The sequence below is a fragment of the Trachurus japonicus genome, chromosome 13, assembly GCF_045865225.1.
Source record: "Trachurus japonicus isolate A0001 chromosome 13, Traja_1.0".
NCBI classification, from domain to species: Eukaryota; Metazoa; Chordata; class Actinopteri; order Carangiformes; family Carangidae; genus Trachurus; species Trachurus japonicus.
The window spans coordinates 33,226,228-33,238,248 of record NC_140919.1 but is presented as its reverse complement, the minus strand read 5'-3'; positions in this window follow the sequence as shown (position 1 = coordinate 33,238,248).

The following is a 12,021-nucleotide window of genomic DNA, read 5'->3' as shown; positions in this document are numbered from 1 at the left end:
AGGAGAACTGTGGCTTCTGTTTACACCTAAAAACTCACTTCTTACTATTCAGTTGGTACAGTTTGACAGAGCATTTAACTTTATTCATGAAAGTGCTTCAGCAGTCAACACAGGAGTACGCTTAACAAATGTGTAGCCTTGCCCATTCTCACCCAAAGGAAAACCCACCAGTCAATGCACAAGTCGCAGGATAACATGGAACATTCACATTAATTCTTGACAATTCCAGAATTGTAAAAGAGCTATCAGATGCCACTGACCTTCAAATCAACACACTGAGGCATGCAGGCTGCAAGCAAGTGGTTACATCTGAGTTTGATGACCACCCAGAGAATTATTGGGCTTGGAAAACTTCCTTTCATGGCGTCACTTATGAACTCACCTTAACTCCAAGAAAGGAGTTAACCCTCCTGATTAAATGGCTCGGACCAGAGACAAGGGGACAGGCAGGGCCAGCCCGTGAATATCTGCCGCATAGGCGGAAAACAATTTTGCCGCCCTGACCCCTATTGGTCCATCCCAGCAACAACACACAAATGCTAACAAGTCATACACGACTCTTACACTGGACCCAGACAGGAAAGAACAAGGTGTTTTAAAATGACCAAGCAGAACCAGCACCAGAATTACTACAAACACAGTGGATCAACGTAATTGTGGTCTGCGACACATTGTCTAACAGAAGCATTTACACATGTTCACTGATGATCTGCTGTGTCATCCACCAGCAGAGATTAAGAAGTGAGTTTAATAGTCTTGTACCACTGTAACAGAGGATCAGGGATAAACTGTAGGCCTATATCTCTGTCATCTTTGGCGTACTTTTTCTCACCAACTTTCATAATCATCCTTGTAAAACCCTTGATCTGAGCTCTGGTGGGTGATTAAAGACTTGGGTGATAAAAAACTGAGCTATTTGCGGAGCAGAGAGACAAGGCACAGAGGGCGTGTGTCTCATCTCCAGTGCTATGAGTGGACATGGATAATCAGGATTAGGCTAGCCCACAAAACAACACAGAAAAAGAGACCAACTTCCCCTCAGAGCCTGTGACAAATGTGAGCATCCAGCCGATGTGAGAATATAACTCCTGCAGAAGTTTTGGGGGCAGTATCACTGGAAACCCACTCACCCAGTCTGACTGCTGTGGAGACATGCAGCACAGAGATGGCTTTGTTATTGCCTCAGGAGCTGTAGTTATTGCATATTTATTAAACAAATAATTAACATGAGTGTGTGTGAGTGTGTGTCTGCCACTGTGCTTTTTCATTACACTGCTGCGTCTCTGCTCCCTGGCAGCAGTCCAAGGTGTTCCAGGCACCGATCACGCCTGGGTGTGAGATGACGGAGGGAGGAGGATGTGTGTGTGTGTGTGTGTGTGTGTGTGTGGGAGGGGGGGATTTATTAGCCACAATTAACATCAAGCTATTGTATAAGGCTCCTGTGGACAATATCAAAGGGCTTGCTGAGCAGAACAAGCAGTCCAGTTTCATTAAAAAGGGCCTTGGTGGTGTCGAAGAAAGACAAAGGTGACACCAATCAGAAGGCAGCCATATCTTAAATGAGTCTTCGCCTCAAGTCTCCTTTCTATTCAGTCGGGTGGTGGCTGCAGGGTGTGAGGCCTCTCTGCCTCCCCTGTGGAGGAACTCACGTCTCTTGTGCTGCGCAGTGACTGCAGAGCTGCACCAAGTCATGGATCTGCCTCATGATGGGATATGAATATGTATGCAGGTTAACTGATGTGCTACTCTCTAATTGCAATGGGGGGAAAAGAGCCTGAAGCGCAATGCTTCATAGGAGCTGCTTCTCCTCTTGGCATATAGCAGATCATTTCACATAAGGGTGGGGGACAATGTACAATGTCTTTTCTCTTTGTCCAGTGATTATCCCACATTGTTTTCATCCACTTCGTATAACCTTTTTTGTCCTCATTCCAGCACATAGGATAGGACAGAGTCAGACATATTTTATAAGCATTGATCTAATTATCATTGTTGCAGCTTTTGTTGTCCCTCAATGTATGCCTCTTTGCCTCTGCCAATTAGTTTTTAACCAAATGTGATTATGAAGAATAAATGCTAACGTTCAGCTCCACTAGAGGGTGGCACATCAGTTTACCTTAGGCAGGGCTTTCAAACTTGGGGGGAGAACAACCAGAATGAAGGTAATTTTAAGGGATATGCTTTTAATTTTGAGCTTTTACACAAACACAGTGGAGCATTTCAGATTAAAATCCCCCAAAGCGTGGCAACCATGAAATCGCTTTAATTAGGCCATCTGACAATCCATTGGTGTCTCCAAACACACTGGACTCCAATGGTGATGGAAATAAACCACTCACCTTTACTTCAGGGAATGAAATTAACATTTTAGGTTAATTTGCAGAGGACAGGGGATATCCTCAGACCACAGAAGCAAAGGGTTGCTGGGGAAACAGCAGGCATCATGTGATAGTCAAGTTGCTAATGATGATCGGACAGAGTGACAGCTGCCACTTTTTGACCAAAGGTCAGTCTGTCAGATCACAACAACAGATCTCATATAACTGGAGACATACACCCACACTGCTGGCCCTGTTTGTACACCAACACCCTTTTGTCTCAGAAATGTTCATTATGCTAATGTATGTGCAGCTTGGTACAAATCTTAATTGAAGAAAATAAGGTTGTTATTGGGGTTTTTTTTATGTATGATTACTGTGAACACAAATTCAAGTTCAAAACTCTTGAGGCCAAACCTGATATTTCATTGTAGTTGTTTATCAAATTACAGTTTCACTCTTCAGATTTCCACATTATGTATGGCAGCGTTTAAACATAACAAACCAATTTTCATTTTCATCTCCAAATGTTTGCAAATCACATCATTACTGCCAACTTGAAAAAGGAACCTGGGTTGACACATTTTTTTCCGTATCTCTGTGTGTCAACATCGATATCTCCCTCACAGCACAGAGGACAAAATGTCATCATTAATCACAGAAATTAATAAAGTAAAGTCAACAAAGTGGGAACACTGCAGTGAAGCCTCATGAATTACTGTACCAAGGACTCTTCTTCAGGACATTTAACATTTTGCTACAATGTTGGCGCACTAAAACAAAATCAACCAGTTAGATCCAAGTTGTTGATTAATGCCATCAATTAATGATTTTGACAGAATTTATCTTTTTACTGTGCACACCAAGCATAACTGTTTGTGGGAGACTGAAGCTGTCAAAGCTAATGAAATATATGGAAAATACTAGATTACAATTACGTTGCAGTATGGAAGTTATGTTTTCAGCTATTTAACTGTCAGGATAAAAGTGAAATCGAAACTTTTATTGATATTTTTGTGGAGATAAAATATAATTTAAAGCACAGCATTTCTTTAATGTTGTTGGACAATTCAGTTAAATTGGAAAAATAGCATTTAATTTGAACACAATAAGTGCACACTTTTACACATTCTTATTCACCTTGTTTGTGTTGTGTTTTTCTTTTTCACTCTTATACATTTACCATTGCTCTGCATGAATGCAATGCCGTGGTTTTTCACCCCAGCTGAGACTGCATGCTAATACAGTAGCTGCTCTTTACGGAATATTAAAGAACTATCCTCTTTGCAATCAAAAAATGTGCCAATATAAAGTATTTAAAAGCAATTCATAGGTTTTTAATGAACACTACATAATTGAAACTATATCTACTGAAATTCACAAATTGCAGTCAGTTGTTATTCGTGTTGCCCAGAGGGCATCTGCCCGACCCACAGGGACCTCAGAGGGTTTAGTCACAGCAGGGAATTATGTGAAAGCAATAAAGCTATAGTGTTTGCTCTTCAGCCACTCCTGAGATCTTGCCCATACACACTGCACATTTTAATTGAAATCATCCTTCCATTGTTCGAGACGACGGGTTGAATTTACAGACATAAGCAAGCTTGGCCTTGACCTTGCACCACTCTAACATGGATCGCTGCCCCTGCACCTTCCAAGGTGTCTTCAATCAGCTCAGGGTTTTCTTTCGACTATACTTTTTTTTCGGAAGGATGTGGAAGTGCCTCTAATTTTCCTCCTGGCTTGGTCTCTCCTTTGACATCTGCAGCATGAGAAAAAAACATCTATGTAAACAGTACTTGAGTCAACAGAACAACCCCTCTCTCTGTTCCGACTGACCAGCGATATTGATTACATAATGCTTTGTTCACTCGGCTGCTTCCCTCCCCTTGTTACCGTTATCAGACGGTGTGCACAAAGCCAGTCTCTCACACCATTCAATGTGAAAGAGAAAAGTCTGCTAGTGCAATTATGAGGAGAGCAACCCTGTGATGGCTTTTTGCACTGGGACCCACAGCTTCAACACTGTTAAATTCTGCTTTTAAGCGCTTTTAGTGGAGTGTGAAATACAGTGCATTGGACCCGATTACATATGTGTTGCATTTTCCAGAGCGTCTGTGTGGTTCTCTAACACATAAACTTCAAACTAGAGCCGTCTGGTCAAGTCACATTCACACACTTTCCCCCTGTAATTGATATTAATTGCTTGTCAGTTGCCTTGCATTTAATTCTCCATGCTTGACAACTCTGTCCACTAACTGAAAACTACACTGCCCAAACTGCACTGTGAGTGACTGTAGTGTACTTTATTACTTTTCTAACACATGCTAAAAAAATTCTGCACCAAGATAGCAATCAATAACATTCATATTGATGCTCATTTCCCCAAGAAGAACCTTATATGCTGCTCTTGAGACAAACACTAGAAAACATAATACATGCAATGACCTCTGTTAGATTTAGTGAAACGGCACATTTGACTGATTGAATTACAACAGCTCCCCGAACACTTCATAAAGTGATAAGGGAGCGCATGGCACAGGCTTTATGCCTGGCCTGGCATTAAAAAAAGGTTTTGATTAAATGTTTGCTTTCCCCTGAGTCTTGTGTTCATATGAGGGACAGTGAGAGGCAAAGGAGAAAGAAGGAGAGAGAACTAGTTTTTCAGCATAAAAGCCAAAACAAAATGAAGAAAAAAAAACACCTTCTGTGCAGGCTTAGAGGAGGGGTTCTCTGTCAGAATAAGGGTCCCATGGCCTTGCCTCAGGCAAAGATGCTGCATTAAAGCTGGCCCACTCTCAGGGCCAGTATTAAACACCCCCACTGTAAATATGTACAAGTCAGTGTATTTTGAGTGAAGTGAAATGATGTTTTATCCCTCCCTTATCACTAGCAGGTAAAGGAGAAAAAGAGAAAGGAAAAGAGACAAAAACAGTAAGGGAAAAAAAGATAAAATAAACACTATTAGCATTACTGAAGTGAGCTGCTTTGGTGGAGAGGGACTTCTTTGAAGATTTACAGCCTAATCCTATCTGCTGAACCGCCATCGCTGCCTCAGCTTTTGTTTCTCAGACTCTAAGACCTACTCCTACAGGAGCCACAGAGAGAGGGTCAATGGATTCATCTTGTAGAGTGCAGAGGAATGTGAGGGTTTTTGTTGATAGCATTAAAGAGAACATTTACAGCTGAATATCCTTTGTTTGCACAGTGACCCTTGATAATAACAGTAATACTGAGCATATTTGTCTGCCTCATACTAGAACAGTTGTAGAAGCCACTCACTTTACATTGTCACTGTTTGCCTTTTCCTTTTTTTGCTCTCTATAGCCATACAAGATTTATCTGGGGTAGATTATTGAATTATTTTCCAATTTAAGAGACAATGGTAAATGGATGGAAATGGAGTAGCCTAATTGAAAGAATAATTTTAGAGAGAGCAACATAATAATAATAATAATAATAATAATAATAATAATAATAATAATAATAATAATAATAATAATAATAATAGTTTCTTCTAAACTGGAAAGTAAACAGCTTCTGCTAACGTTATTGGACTGTGTTTTGAGACGAACAAAGGTGAACTCAGCAAGCGGCCCATAGAATTTATAAATTACAACCCACTGAAAAACCTGAGGAAGAAATAGGCTATGGACACATTTCACCTGCAAAAGCATGTAAGACTTATGGTTTTGGATGTCAGTCTTTGATTCTTATTGTGCTTTCTGAAATAGACTAGCTATCCAAAGACTGCATGTTTCAATTAAATAAATATTATTTCAACCCATAATTTCTTTTGGCTATAGTTTCCTCCTCACAATTACGAAGTAATGTGACAAAATGACAAATCCCAATCTGACCAATGAGATGGCTTCCTGAAGTTTGTGATCACCTGCCCGAGTTACGTCAATAGGCTATAGGCTACCAGAGCGCTCACGTCCCGTTTCAATATAAGAAAAAAAAAAAATCCCCTTTCAATCAGAATGGCGTTTAGTTTAGCTAATGTCAGATTCATATAGCAGCAACGAAAAAGCGGCTCTCAGAAGGGGAAGGACAGAAGAGAAGTGGATGACTTCTGCTGAACTGACGACATGAAATAACTTGTACATCACTGATTGCCAGCGATGCTAACTTGTATCCGGAAGCTAACGTTAGCTGGATTAGCTGAACTGTCCATGGAGACCAGCAGAGGCGGGGATCGGGACTGGATCTCTGCTGCTAGTGACTCCGCAGAGCGCATGGCCAGCGGATGAGCTGCAGTGGGTGAGTAGCTACAGGTGTCTGTGTTTATGGAGCGGCATGAAAGACTTGTTGGAAAATACGTGGCGGCTGTGACCTGTGCTGATAGCATCGCAGCTACATTGACAGGGCTCCAGACTAACTTTTTTTAGGCTACTAGGAGAACAGTGGCAACCTAACTTAACATTTCCTTTTCATTAATGATCCTCACACACATTGGCCAATAATTGCCACCTGTAATGACTATACCAGATTCTTTGAGTCGCCCCTCCACTTTGTAGCTCAGTAGCTCTGCACAGGGTATCCGCGGGGTCTTGAAAAGTATTAAAAGGTGATAAATCAATTTTGGGAAAATTAAGACCCTTAAAAAGTATTGAAAAGTCTTATTGAAACAAAGAAAACAAACAAATGAACAAAAAAACGACAACTGCAAATTTACTGGTTGCAAGTACAGTTAGGCTATAGATGAAAAATGTACTGTTCAAAATCTCCCTTTAGGGGCAGTCTGGAGCCCTGATTGATCATGAATTAGGCTATGACTTGTAGCCTAGTAATGCTGTCATCTATGCAACTGTGTTGTCTGCGATGTGTTGTTGTAGATTACTTGTCTTGACGACTATGTTTACTGGCAGTGTGTGAGATGTAGCTAACTATTGGTTTGTCATTGTGGACTGGCTAAAATAGAGCTATTTGAGATGTGTGGTGTGGTAGTTGCTGTGGTTGATTGTGTCCATGCAGAGATGCTAAGGCTGCTGTAGCCTACCTGGTTGGTCCTGGTTCAAATATTTTTCTTGACACCGCCTCTGTGGAAGGGTGTTTGTGTTCAGCTCTTCCTCTCACAGGATTGTAGCCTTCCTCCATGGTGCTGATTGATAAAACACTCAAGTGCAAGTTCACATATTTTCATGACCTGTCTATCGACTTTGGGATCTCTCTAAAGACACAGTACGACTGTTTCTGTGCAAATTATCACAAACAAGTGCAAGTTGAGAGTTTATCACACAATGGCTAAATGTTTGTACCTGATAATCTAAGTATGTGTTTGAAATTGAAACACGGTTTATTGTGATGTAGTAGTTATACAGTATTGTAGAGATGTCCTGTAAATCCATTAATAAAGAAGATAAAATCATCAGCGGCAGTGCAGGGTCATTTCCGGGTGGCCTGGGGGTGTTTTGGCATGGTTCACTTATGACCAACATTGTATACCTAATAATAGCGAAAAGGAATGACTTCATAGACCTCTCTCTTCATCTTACCTGTGTTTGTGGCTACTTCATTGACCTGCTGTGATTTAATGGCCAATAGATAATTTTCATCTAGTGTTGATGATGTGTTTGTTCAGAGACAGAGAGAGACCTTCATCTACTGTACTGTATTTAGGTATTGACATAATTATAGCTCACATGGTGCTCCTTTTATGACTACGTGGTGCTGTAACATCCATTTTCCACTGTAACATGTAATTGTTAAAGCTGTACAGAAAAGAAAATTGAATTTGAGCCCACTCTGGGTCATAAAATTAGTGTAATTTATCAGACGATGTAGGCCAAACTCTGTGCAAAATTCTATTTTTGATTAAATCCGGGATGGAAGTGTGGTATTTTTTTTTGCATTGGATAATGCAGGCGCACGGATTATACGTCAGCCTGCTCACGATTCATCAGCCACTGGATCCGTCATCCATCAATCAAACGTCTGAGACACACACACACACACACATGGAGCTCGGTCTCGCCTAGGGCTGCCACGATTAGTCGACTAGTCACGACTACGTCGACTATTAAAATCGTCGACAACTAATTTAATAGTCGATGCGTCGTTGTTTGTTTTGTTTTTTATTTTGTTTTTCTCTCAAAACTGCTGCCGCACCTTCCACACACGCACCCGCAGCCGCCCACCACACACACACATGCACTCACTAGGTGTTCTCTCTCTTTTCTCTCTCTACCTGTCTTGTCCCTCATCAAGCGGCACCGGTGTAACCCACCCATCAATATTTTCCGGTAGCTTCTCATCACAGTCCGCACCTTGCAGAGTTTGAGCTGCACCTCAGTTTCACTTGTTTTCATTTGACAGTTTCACACAGAACTTTCTGGTGGAGTCTTTCTATGTTTCTCCTTCTGTGACAGTAAAAAGGGAACATTTAATTTTTTTCAGACAAGACGATTGTCTTATAAACTATTCGATTTTTTTTTAACAGAACGACTATTATTTACACTGAGCAAGTTATATTTGAATGATAAGCCTACCAAAACTTTATTATTGTGAATAATTCCTTAGTTTCAGGTGTCTACCTCATTTTATTTAAATGTAGCTATGTTTAATGCCAGAGACAAATGAAGGAAAGAAAAACCTAAAAAACCTTTAAGTATTTATTTTGGTGTTGTTTAGGCCAGTGCCTTATCCTTATTTTACTCAGCTGTTTGCACTTTATGCTACAGTTAAAGCTGCATATTTCATTAAATGTTTAATGAACTATCATCTTAATTGTCTTTATTTTTAGTTAACATATACCTCAAACACTTCAAGCTGAAAGCTAATGATGGTATATAAGAGCAGCTGCATGCTGGTGCGATAATCTGTATGTTTTGCATTCAATTTACGTATGATCCGATTAGTCGACTAATCGAAAAAAATAGTCGGTGACTAGTCGACTATCAAAATAATCGTTTGTGGCAGCCCTAGTCTCGCCCCAAGCTTTGAATATCCCGCCCGCTCGATAACGATCAATCAAATTCATTTTCCTTACTCGGGTAAACTCGTGCGGCAACTCGTGACAACTCGGCGCGACAAAACGGCCATTTCTGTACACCTTTAAAATAGTTAGAAATAGCATTAGTGTGGTACCAGTTACATCATCAAACTGGGTTAGCCTACAAAAATAGCAGTCTGGTGGTTCGCATGAGGTTGGCCTTCCTGGCATGAGTTATTGTTTCAGTCCACCAGTGCAGATCCAGCTGGAAATGTAGCACTTGAAAAATTGTATCATGCAAATAAATCTTTGCTCCAAGAATAACTGTGATTATTTGTTTGATAGTAGTTGTGCAAAGGTGCGTCGTGCCTCACACATGACAGAAATGACTGAGACTTGATTACAAAAAAATAAAAAATGATCAAAAACAGAAAATAAACAAACAAAAAAGCCCCATCAAAGCCAAAAATGATCATGTATCTCCTGATTGCCCCTCATCTTTACACACTGGCTGACCAGGTCATTTGGGAGATTTGTGAGGAAAAAAGGTGATTAAGGACAGTTAGACCCTGTGAAGGTGGTCCACTGGAGCTTAAAAAAGAACCAATTAACAATTTGAGTTTGTTTAAAGGAAATGGAAAGAGAAGACATGAAAGGCCTCTCTTTCTCTCTGAACATCAAGTGCTCCAACCCACTAACAAAGGCATGATGGTCCGTATGGAATAGGGGCTGAGTGAGCATGGTAGGCCTTTGTGAACGCTTTGGCACTAGCTTAGCCACGGTAATAAGGAGAAGCCACTGATGTGGACTCACAGTACAGTGTTGTAGACTCATGACATTGGCTCCATTTATACCTCTCCCATTCAATTACCATCCCATCTGGTCATTGCTGTTTCTGCTGCCACAGCAGTGAAGGGAGAATTCACTTTTGAGGACTTCAAAGCTGGTTTGAACGCTCAAACCTCCCCTATAGCAACTGCAGCCCAAAGGACAGTGGGTAGTGGGTACATTGACTCCCAATTAGGAGTTCCAATGAGAGCCATCAGATCCCAAAGAAAAATAGATGTTTCAAAGAGGGACACAGAAGAAAGTGCTGTTTTATGAAGGGTACTAAAATATTTTATGTCACTGGACTATAATGCATTATATCGCTGCCTTTGGTATTAGTTTTTGAAGGACAAACTATTATTTTAAAGGGAGTTACTCACCTGCAAGTTGTCAGATGTTGGTGCTGAGTACCATTTGATGGTACTTTTTAATAAACTCATCCAGAGTGCCCTTCAACAACCGTCATCACAATCCAGAAAGTGAGACTGACAGAGGCAAAGGGGGAAAAAAAGCAGAGGCTGGATGTGCCCCAATCCCACATAAAAAATTTAACATCGCCCCAAGGTGTTTTTATAGTGCTGTTGTACCTTAAAGCTGCGTTAAGTAAGATTTTACTGCCCCTTAGCAGAAATGGCAGTAATAAATCTTCAAGGATTCGATAAAGTTGTCACCACTGACTCAGAAATTTTGTCTGCTGACGGGAATTTTGGATTTCAGAAACTCACTCTCAGGTATAACCTCTTTTTATTTCTAGCTCCAGTGTGATGCCTTGAACAACTGCAAATTCCTTCTTCTCATTCAACAAAGAAGAATAACTTCAAAATAGCAACATCAATTTGCTAAGTATGAAATTAATATCTGTGTTGATTGGAGTTTAGACCATGTTTTCATGCTATGCTTTGATAAAAGAGTCTAAAAATACCCCTTTTAGATGTTCAAAAAAATCCAAATGCTTTCAATAAATGACCTTAAAACAATGTCTTGTCACATTAAAGGAAGCCAAACTTCCCTGCTTGCAGATGCATACGTGCTCCAAATCATAATGTAACTCTGATAAACAAATAGAGACAACAAAATGTTACTGCCTGGTTGAATCCAAAGTTTATGCATATTGAGTTGACTCGCTGCTATGTTTTGGAAAATGGTCCAAAATGAAGGTAATTTGTAGATAATTGTCTAAAACATGATAAAAACCCATCATAGTCTTTTTATTTGCCTTTTCACTAAACATAGTTTGTACTGTATTTCCCTTGGCTTGATTGTAACTTGGCATGGTGATGGGGGTATTTGGCAGCCGTTACTGGACAAAGATCAACATATCTGAACGCCAGAATCTGCAACATAAGATTTCATGTGCAGATGAACCTTTTACATAAACATGCTGCATTCCAGCTTGAGAAAGTTCATCAGTATAGGCTAGCTGCTCAAAGGAAATATGACACAGTTGTTAATGGAGGAGGGAGCCAACCCCTGTCAAGCCTTTTCGTGTGGGGTGAGATCATGCTGTCAATCCAGGAGAGCTTCCTGTCACACAAATTAATGGACACTTCCAATCTAATTCCAGCCCTCTCCACTTTCAGAGGTCCTATCCGTCAATTTGTTTGCGCTCCGAGCCGTTCAGCACTCTGGCTTCTCAATCTGGATGTTTTCAATCTAGATCATCCTCTGCAGGTTTTTTAATTTAATTTTTTTTAGGAAGCATATTCATCATTTGGTGGACTTAGTGTATGCAATATGTTTTCTATGAAAATGAATGACTAACGTCTAATCAACTTTTTCAGACTCACAGGGTCACATGTTTGATTTCCAAACAAATAAGCCAAAACATTTGCTCATCCCGGCTTCTTAAAGTGGAAGATTTCACAGGCGTTTTTCTTTTCGAAAATGTATTTCATGAATAAAACAGTTAATAACATCACCAATAAAGTCGTGGAAATTTTA